We start from the raw sequence: 10,456 nt of genomic DNA, 5'->3' as shown, positions 1-10,456 counted from the left end.
AGGGATGGAGGAGAATGATGAAAGGAGTGACATCTATCAAGGTGCATTACATTTTTAAAGTGGACTCATTGCCATTCAGTGTACAAACACTTAAAGATAATAAAAAGAAGTATTGCTGATTATCAGTTTGTTTAGCTTTCTTTCTTGTTAAGACAAAGTAGCAACTTTTACTCTTGTTTGAAACACAAGAAACCAGAATAACTCAATTCATTTTTAAGCAGAATATAACAAATACTTGCTTGTCACTCGAGGTTTTTATTATAATCCTTTCGACTTTAATTTGCCTTTCATTCACTTATTAACTAATATCCAACTTATTTTTAATACAACTGTATTGTTAAATAAAGGATGGTTTATATTTTCAAGATATTTACACATTGATGGGAAGACTGATGTTTAATCAAAAATACTTCTAATGTGCCAACTTATAAAGGAAAATAAAGATGACAATACTTTATCTCCAGTAAAATATTGCATATTTACTTGAACACTTACTATACATGACTTGAAACCACTGTGTGACATTCTTACTGGTTGTGACCATTGAGCTGTTTTTCAAAGGACAAGTAGGATTTATTTCAGAACATGATAGAGCAGACAATCCAGTGAGAAGAACTAGTGTGTGTGAGTGCTCAGAGGAGCCTTTGTCTTACATTTATTCACTGAAGAAAAGGCAGTTCTCTCTGAGTGACTATACAGTATGAAGCTGTAGCTACTGTCAGTACACAGAGGTGAAACTAAAACTGGGTTCAGAGGCTCTGAAACTTATTAAAGGATTTTAAAATAGGTTACAGACAACTTCTCTCCCCCTGCAAAAAAAAACCCCTGTCTGATAGATCAAGGCTATCATAGCCAGCACCAGCAATGTTGTAGTTCTAGGAATGAGCAGGAGAGGAAGGTTTGGAGAGCTCTTCTTTTGATAGGCTTTGGTAAATGGATGAGTATTAAAGAGAACAACCACTGTCTTTGGGTGGCTGATGAATATTGCCTTTTCTAAGCATGGGAATACTTTAGCAATGTGAAGGCAAAATGAGAGTGGGGAAGTAGATAAAGCAGTAAATGTAAGGTCTGCCTCCAGGAGGGATTCATGCAGATGGAGCCCAGTACCTGCATTACCTAGGTAATTGGCACACCTGGAGGCAGTTGCCTCCCCCCTTTCTAAAGTCACATCCAAATCTACCTGGCCATACCTCCCAATCCCTCCCGTAGATAAGGCATGGCCCACTGTGGTTCAGCCCTTCTCCAGCCATGTGTGATCTTGGCCATAGGCCAGCAATTCGGCAATAAACTTTTCTCTACACCGTATGGTGTTCTTGGTCATCAGCTACCTACTTTAATAACTCTTACATATGGTGTCAGAGATCCAGAAAGGGCTTTGGGTCAGCACAAGTGGAATTCCCCTCCCTTTTTCTCCTTTTGTTCTGAGGATGATCCCCACTCCTAATGGCCCTTTTTCCACAAACCAAACTTCTGTGAGATGCCATGAGTCCTTTCACCAATATCATTGCTGGTCTCTGCATCCATGTCCACACCACTTCTATACTCTGGTGAGTGAAACTGCTTCTCAGGTTCTTCATCATGTCAGTCTCTCCAGATGTGGTGCTATACCAGAGAACTTCTATGTCCCTGTGCCTGATCACTTCCATAGTGGAGGATGCTTAGCTTTGTGGGGCTTGGCACTGGTGGAAGTCAGGATGCTCCTTCTGCCTAGTAAGCTCTCATTCACTCACTAGAGTGACTCCCTCCTTCCCCTTTATTGGGATGCTGCAAGTTATGCCTGAGCTGGGACACTCAGTTGGAATGCCTCTTGTGATTGCAATGTGGCCTGGTCAAAATATTCTCACAGATTTAGCTTTTGCTGTTGGAATGGTAAATGGTCAGAAGTCATTTACATTCAGGCTCTCTTTGCTCTCTTTCTACCCATCTCTTGCCTACCTCTCTGGTACATGCATGGTGCATCCCTGCATGCTCATCTCTCTATTTCTTCCTCTTTCTCCTTTCCTCTCTTCATCTTCATCTCTCTCTCCTTCCTGCTTGCTTTATAAACCTCCAAGTCATGCCATTCTGATAATGTGCCTTGCTAACAAAGCTGCCTCTTTTCACAGGCCCTAGAAACCTAATGAGGCCCAATCCATCCAATGTGCTTTGTCAGCAAAGATATCTAAAAGGTGTCCATTTTCTCTAGTGTTGACCATGTGGTGGATATTAGGTTTAACAGGCACCATCTTGGCATCATGATACCAGCTCAGGTGCCCTTATGCCATGCCACGTGTCTCTGTTTGTGGCCTGTTTCCTGACCCCTCTCCAGTCACCATGGCATCCCACTTCAGTTCCCCATTGGAGCTGAACTGGTTTCTCAAAATGTGGCTTCTCTATTTTATAATCTGTGAAAAAAATTGTTTGCTGACAATGATTTTGTTTTTCTAACTAACCACATGTTTCTAAAATATTGAGCAAAATAATGTCATTTACTGGTGGAATTCCAAAAGAGTCTATGGCTGAAATTCATTTTTGCATGCTATAAAACTTATGTGCACAATGTGTATGTGTATATGTATGTTACATGTGCGTATATCTGTGTCTGTGTAAACTTATTATCTGGCACTCTAATCAAGTCATTTGTTAGTGAAGAAAGCCTTGGAAAAGGGAATTGAGGAAACAAAAATGGTTTCCTTGAAGCTTCAGAAGGTTCTAGTGGGGAGACAATGGTATTAGTATGTCTTAAATTCTTATAAGATAAAGGTTATTAAAATTGGTATGTGATTAAGTTAGCTGTGATTTAAACAATGATGAAAAACCAGCATGTCATCCTCTATATCCATCTAAAGTATGCACTAGTCTACAAAAGCCAGTGTATTCAGCGAAAGCAACCAGGAAAGCACAGGGAGAATTCAGGTATCCTTAACCAGATGGTGTAGAAATTTGCAGGCAACACAGCAAGAAATATGACAATCCATCCAAGGGATGCAGCCTATCCCAGATCCAGTCTATCTTTTCTAACCTGGAAGAAGGCTTCACTCCTGCCTGGACCATTCTGACTACTTTTGCCTTGATAAAAGTAGATGGGACTCTTGCCTGACTCAATCACACACAGCTGAATCCTGGTAGAAGAGGGCTTTGGATTTGTAAAAACTAAGACTCTTGTGTGACACTCTTTCTGTAATACATAGATTTGTAAGGCTTAAGCAGCCTGGCATGTAAAAGGCTGGCTATGTTGTTATGTTATAGTGAAACAGGTGCAAGCCAGGAGAGCCCCTTGTGAACTTTGGTTAAAGTAACTTGGTTAACTTAGGCATTGTTAGAGTCACCAGAAATCAGGTTTTCCAGGAAGCCAATCTGTGCTAAAACTCATCACATCTACTAAGTTTTGTCATTGCAGAATTCTGGTGAGTATTTGCTGGCCAATTCTTCACAGGGTGCAGGTAAGCTCTAGTCCTCTTGGTCTTCTCATTGCTTTAATTGGAAATTTAAAAAAGGATTTTGTTGAAAGACTCCTTTGATTGAAGTTCAGAGCCAGTCCAAGCAGAAAAATCCCTCTAAAACTCTATCTCCCAACTAACCAGCAAAGAGCCAGGCTAGATGCATGGCTCAAGAGACTCTTATCTCTAACCAGACAAATGATAGAAATGCCACTGTGGCTCAAAGTGGTAGGGCAGTAGCCTTGAGCAGAAATGCTCAGGTACAGTGCCCAGGTCTTTACTTAAAACTTCTAGGGCTGGGAATATAGCCTAGTGGCAAGAGTGCTTGCCTCCTATACATGAAGCCCTGGATTCAGTTCCTCAGTACCACATATATAGAAAACAGCCAGAAGTGGCACTGTGGCTTAAGTAGCAGAGTGCTAGCCTTGAGCAAAAAGAAGCCAGGGACAGTGCTCAGGCCCTGAGTTCAAGGCCCAGGACTGGCAAAAAAAAAAGTGAATCATTAAAGTTACTTAAAAAAACAAAAACTTCCAATTGCAACTCAGCCAGACTGGGGAATGAAGGACCATGGATAGGAGTAGGAGGTGAATGATGTCACATCCTAAATGCAATCACACTTGCCCTTTCAAATTTAATTAGAGCTGGGAGACCAAGAGATAGTAGCTTGTCCATCTAATGTCCATACTTGTCTAACTTGTAACTGGACAGGAATTTACCTTCTCCAATCCAGCCCTAATCTAGCATGATTTCCCCTACATAGTCGCCAGATGTCAGAAGTATCTAGGAACGTCTTCTACCAACTCCAGGACAGCCTGGAACACAGGAGATAAGAACTAGCTGAACTAGCCAACTCATCCAATTTTTGATTTTTTGCCCTAAACGTGTCCTTTTTCCTTTTGTGTGCTCTCTCTCTCTTTTTTTTTGCCCAGCCCCTTCCTCATGAGACTTTTTGCAGAATTTATTCAAGGAATCACATGTACCACCAATGGACAGTTGCTGCTTGCCTTCTCCTGAAGGAGCCACATTTCGACCTTTTACTTTTAATGGCAATGCCCCTAACCCACAGGAAGTAGCCAGAGAGAGTCTACATCCTTTTTCATAATTATTAAATGCTAGAATGTAAGGTCTACCCCCAGGAGGGCTCCATGCACATGCCCTTTGCCTGTTTAAGTCTATGTCCTGTACCTTCTCAGTAACTGTCGCAGCTAGAGGCAGTTCCCTCCCTCTTTTCTGAGGCCACATCTGAATCCACCTGACCTCACCTCCCTGCCCCTGCCCTAGATGAAGCTTGACCCACAGTGGTTGAGCCCCTCTCTGGCCATGTGTGATCTTGGCCATAGGTCAGCAGTTCAGGAATAACCTTTTCTCTCCTTCCTGAATACCATGTGGTGTTCCCATTCATCCACTACCTACTTTAATAACTCTTCCAGAAAAAACAGATTTTAGTCAACATTATTGAAATAGGGAAGAGTAAGTACCAGAAAGAATTGGTCTCAATTCCAAATACAACAACAAGGAGTTATAATCACAGCACAGAGTTAGGATCACTGAATGAACAATTACTAAGACGAAACATTAGAGATCAAGGATTCTGACTAAACTGACAAACATAAGAAAAATGCTGAAATATCCCAGATTTACTTATCAGAACTGGAAGATGGTATGGGAGTGAATTGAAAGGGAATACACAGGGTAATAAAAGACAAACAACTACAAAAGCAATACTTGCAAAACTGTTTGGTGTAAATGAACTGAACAATTAATGGGGGGGAAAGGGAAAGGGGGAGGGGGGAGGGGGGAATGAGGGATGAGGTAATAAACAGTACAAGAAATGTATCCAATGCCTAACATATGAAACTGTAACCTCTCTGTACATCAGTTTGATAATAAAAATTAAAAAAAAAGAAGTTACTCATGGAACAGCTAGGTGGCAAGCCAAAATAAACAAGTAAATAAGTAAGAAAGTAGACATCTTTCCATGTTCCTGAGTGTATGCTGAAATCTTGGTTTAAACTCCAGGAATCTGACCACTAGATACTGACAATCCTGGTTATGAATTAACTTTCTAGCAATGAAATCAATCCAGGAGGTCCTTCCTTCTGTCCTTCTGACTTCATAGCTCAAACCTTTCACTCTTTCACATTATTTCCCTTCTTGTATCTATATCCTCTGTGGACTATGCAAACCATGCATACTTTTCTTTTCGAACCTCTCATTATGAAAATGAACTTTGTTTTTTAGTCCATCAGATTTATTTCCAACTGCCCTCTAGCTTTGTTACCGCTGGTTACAGAACTTGTCCTAGGAGATCATGTCATTTCCTAGGAAGAATGTGTGATAAATCAGGAACATTTTTTAAAAAGAGAAAATGCTTAGTATCATAGTTTTGGTGTATTGTGACCCACTAAGATTCTTGCTGATGAAAGAGCAGAGTGATGAAATATGGGATGGGTGAGGGATGAGGAACAGTATTTAATTTCCAAGTATGATCAGTTAGGGCATATTTACGTCATTTTAGTTCAATTTAGCTGGGTTTGTCTGAAAACAAGATTTTGTAAGGAAATGTACAGAAGAACCTAGGACAATGTCTAGAAACAGCCTAAAGTTTGGTTGAAATAAAGAATCTTTACCAGGAGAGACAAATTATGACTTCCATCCCACTGCTTATGGAGGCAATCTCATATGTGTGTGTATGAATATATACATATATTTATATATTTTCAATGCCATCAAAATATCTAAGAAAATTTTGAGTTTTCCAATTATATTTCTATAGAATGGCTTACATACCTACATAATTCTGTGTATGTATATGATCAAAATAGAAATTTTAGAAGACTGATATTTTAAAATGGTGATAAATAGAAGTTCTGATAGTTCTTTATACACACCTTGTACATTGCCTTCAAACTGCAATTTGAACGCTTCTGTAAAACCAGTTTGTGCATGAGCTGGTCCAAGGATACTTCAGTGCCAAGAGTAGAGGGCTGAGGTACACACTGAGCCCCAAGAAATGATTCAGCAAAGATCTAATATGGGAAAGAGAGCCTGAGCTGGAATGTTCATAGAGATTCCAAACAATCCCATAGAAGATGAAGGGACACAACAATCTGTTTGTGGTGCTGGCCCACATATTACTATTAAATGCATCTGTGCTGGTCACATGTGCTGGTCATGTGCTTGCCTAACAGAGGCAAAAAAGCACCTTAAATTGCATTACAGGTTGTCACATGTATAAATAAAAACTACACAAGTCTTGAAGGAGTGTCAGTTTATATATCTAGGGAGTTGTGATGCTCAAGCAAGTTTCTCAGAAGAAATAGTGGCACAACCACCCCACATTCATTTAGATGGACAGGAGTTAAATAGAGAAGCTTAAGGGGTCTGTAAGTTTAATTCTGTAGGAAAACAAAATTTGCAAAAACAGTGTAAGGAACTAGCTTCCTGCTGTAGGTCATTATCATGAATATATGCAGTACTGGCTCATTTATATTCTTGAGGGGTATTACATTCTTGCAAATTGTTACAGATAACAGTACTCACATTTAAATGAGAACTTTTAAATACCTTTCCCTATTTATAGCAGGAAAGGAAAGAAGTTCCCCAGTTCTGCTCCCCAGAGGCGTTCATTAGGGAAAGTTTAATGAAGCAGGCAAACAGGTGCTTTTTATGCTCATTTTATAAAGGACTGCCACAGTGCTCATACCAGACCTTCAGCTTCCAACTGGGAGCACACGTCATGTACTGAGCTAATAGCTCTCAGCAGGGCCTTTTACTGTGCTTCACTTAAAATTTGAGTTTTATCTTACTCTTCCCAGTGATCGATCAGAAGCACAATATACAGAGAAAAATAGAAAACAAATAATATGGAAATATGTGATTCCTGGATCATATCTAAAGAAGTCTTGGCACTGTGAGATTTAAGAAATAAACACTGAATATAGGTCTAGTGTGTGAATTTTTAAAAACTCTCTTAATTATTATTGAAATTCTTGTATACATGTTTATCTGAATTGAGGAAGGGAAGGGAACAACAAAATGGTGAGACAAAGGGGGAGCCAATGCAAAGGCAATACTCATAAGATACTATGTTGACAATTAACTTTACAACTTGGGTGGGGAGCTGATGGGAAGGGAAAGTGGGAGAAAAATGAGGGAGGGGGTAACAATATTCCACAATAAATGTACTCATTATCTTATGTAAGTAAATGTAACCTCTCTGTACATCATCTTGACAATAAAATTAAATTTAAAAAAGTTTCTTAAATCCTCTATTCTTTTCTACTTTTTATCACTTCTACCAACAATTCATTATGTCTGTGGGAATTTACAACATTTACCACTATACTTAAGAAGTTGATCATAACGGAAACATTGCATGAAATCTTTGTTGCTTTCACTTGTCAGGAATTTAACATTTTAATCATTTTGATACTTGATACATGTCAAATTGGTATATTGTTTCCTTCTAATATCCACAGGAGGAAAAATCATTTAAAATTCACTTAAATGATCTAAGGAAGGGAATTACCAAAAGAGATTGTCCTATTCAGACAGTAGTCAGTGATTCAGATATGGTTTCTTGGGATTTATTTAGAACTGGCTAGGAAAATTTTCCAGCATAATTATACTCAGATGTTCTGTAGCTGACAGTTCAATTTCTTTATCATAATGAAGATTGGACAAGATTGAAGAATGAAGTTACTTTTAAATTGCTAGCAATTGCAACCCATTTGCAGGAAAAGATTAATTAAATCAATTATATTCACTAATTAAATCAAGTATAATCATTTTGAGTTGAAGATAGTAAAAGAAAACAATTGAAAAGTAAAACTATTGATTATTATCCTTGTGAAAACATGATAAGAGAGAAGATGAAAAGAAATACTGGGTTTGGAAAATTTAACCTCTGAAATAGCAATACTCACAACTGTACAATTTGGGGGAGAGGGTTGGATTGGGGAGAAGGAAAGTGGAAGAAAAATGAGGAAAGGGGTAACAAGTATGACCAGAAATATACTCACTACCATATGTATGTGATTGTAACCCCTCTGTATATCATCTTGAATAAAAATTAATTTTTTAAAAGAGGATCAGTGCTGACTGAGAGCTGTAGCATTAAAAATCCGGTTAAGATTGTGGTTCAGCTGTAATAGTCTCAAAAAAAAACACGCTTAGTTAAACAAATTGGATATGTGTGTCTCTTTCTGTTAAGTTTGATGGCAGAAATCAGTAGTAGGTGAAGTGGCTTTGCCATGATATTCTGAGGAACTTAGTTTCTCAGGATGAATTTAGTTCTTTACCTTAGGGATGGCTGGATTAAGAATTTCAAAGATAAAAAGGTAACAAACAGTATAAGAAATGTATCCAATGCCTAACATATGAAACTGTAACCTCTCTGTACATCAGTTTTATAATAAAAAATTAAAAAAAATGGCCCTTGTCTAGTTTCATGGTGACATCTGATGCTCCAGCTATTAAATCCCTATTGTATATCACAGAAGAAATAACCACGAAGGAGGATCCAAAGCTTGATCTCTGCCACATGTTACCTGCACTTATGCATCACTGGTTATGATTTCATCACCCTGAACACTCTGTTCCAAGACTGATAGGGAATGATCTTGTGCCCATTTAAGAGTTGAGGGGTCTGTTACTATTTTTAAAAAGGGTAATAAATATTGGTAAGTAGTCCCTGAACAGGTTCCTCAATGTAATAGATTTAGATTAATGGGGAGTAGGACAAATGCTCTGTACAAAGTTTTCTTCTCCATGAATGAATTTGAGCACATCCACTTCCCTGCCATCTGGCCTCACCTTCTCACATCCACTTAGTCACTACTGCCACATAGCAGAAATGGGAAGGGAAAAGTTTCAGGGCATGCAGAAACATCTCACAGGCTATGGAGACATCTCATGTGCCTTGAGCTAGCAGCAATATTGTAGTTTCTGACCCACTCTACTCTGGAAGACCAAGGATGCAATACCATTGGCTATAGTTGTTTGGAGGGACATTCCTTCAGAAGAGTGTATGACTGGCTCAACTTCCGATCTTAATCTGGGAAACCTACACCAATCTGTTGGCTAGGAGGAAATGGAAGGTTGCTGCAATAGGATCCAACCACGTGCATACCTCTCCAGGGGTTATAGGTTTGCACCTGCTCTGCATGTAGCCTATTAATATTAAAGAACATTTCCCTCCTACCCTCAACTATTCTGAATATGGCTTCTATTGGTCTCCACTGTCTAAATACTGACTCCATCGGGGAATAAATATCAAAGTATATCATTTTAATTTCAGTAATTATTATTATTGGATAATTGTACTTAAACCTGACGTTTCATCATTTAAGGATAAATGATAGTATTCATGCTTATAGTTTAAAATTTCTAAATAATCATAAAATGAAATTAAATAGGAAATATGAAAATTGCCTGACAAGTTGGAAGAAAAATTGCAGAGGAGAAGGAAAAACGATTCATTAGTTCAAAACCTTCAATGCAATTTCCACCCATGTCATTTGAAGAAGAAGGCTTTATTTTTATTTTTCCCTAGGCCTTGCAAATTATGTAGTTCATCCTAGAGGTGAGTTTTCCCACTGAAATATTGGAGACAAATTTGTAAAATTTCATAAGCTAATTAGAATATCTAGCCTTTGGCTGTCCAGATCTGCTCTTCTGGTTCACTGTCAAGTAATATTATATTTTCTCCTTTATCTCACTAACTAATTACCATTCACCATCGATGGCCAAATAAAATATCAATGTGTAAGAGTTGTGTGCGGGTTAAGTTAGATATTAGCATTAGATGCAAAATAACATTGTCAATAAATCAGTGTATGTATTTACTTGAGAGCCACAATGTAATTTTCAGCATGTCTAATAAAGATTTATATCCCTTCATTATATTAAGAAAATACTGAAATTCATCTAGGCTTTCCTAAGTATTTTTGTGTAATTGTGCCCTTTCTTCCTACTGTCTAATTCTGACAGTTTCTGTTTATGTAAATGGAAAGGACAGTTCCCTTCTCGAAATT

Source organism: Perognathus longimembris, chromosome 4 (assembly GCF_023159225.1).
Source record: "Perognathus longimembris pacificus isolate PPM17 chromosome 4, ASM2315922v1, whole genome shotgun sequence".
Taxonomy (NCBI): Eukaryota; Metazoa; Chordata; class Mammalia; order Rodentia; family Heteromyidae; genus Perognathus; species Perognathus longimembris.
This window is presented reverse-complemented; position numbering follows the sequence as displayed.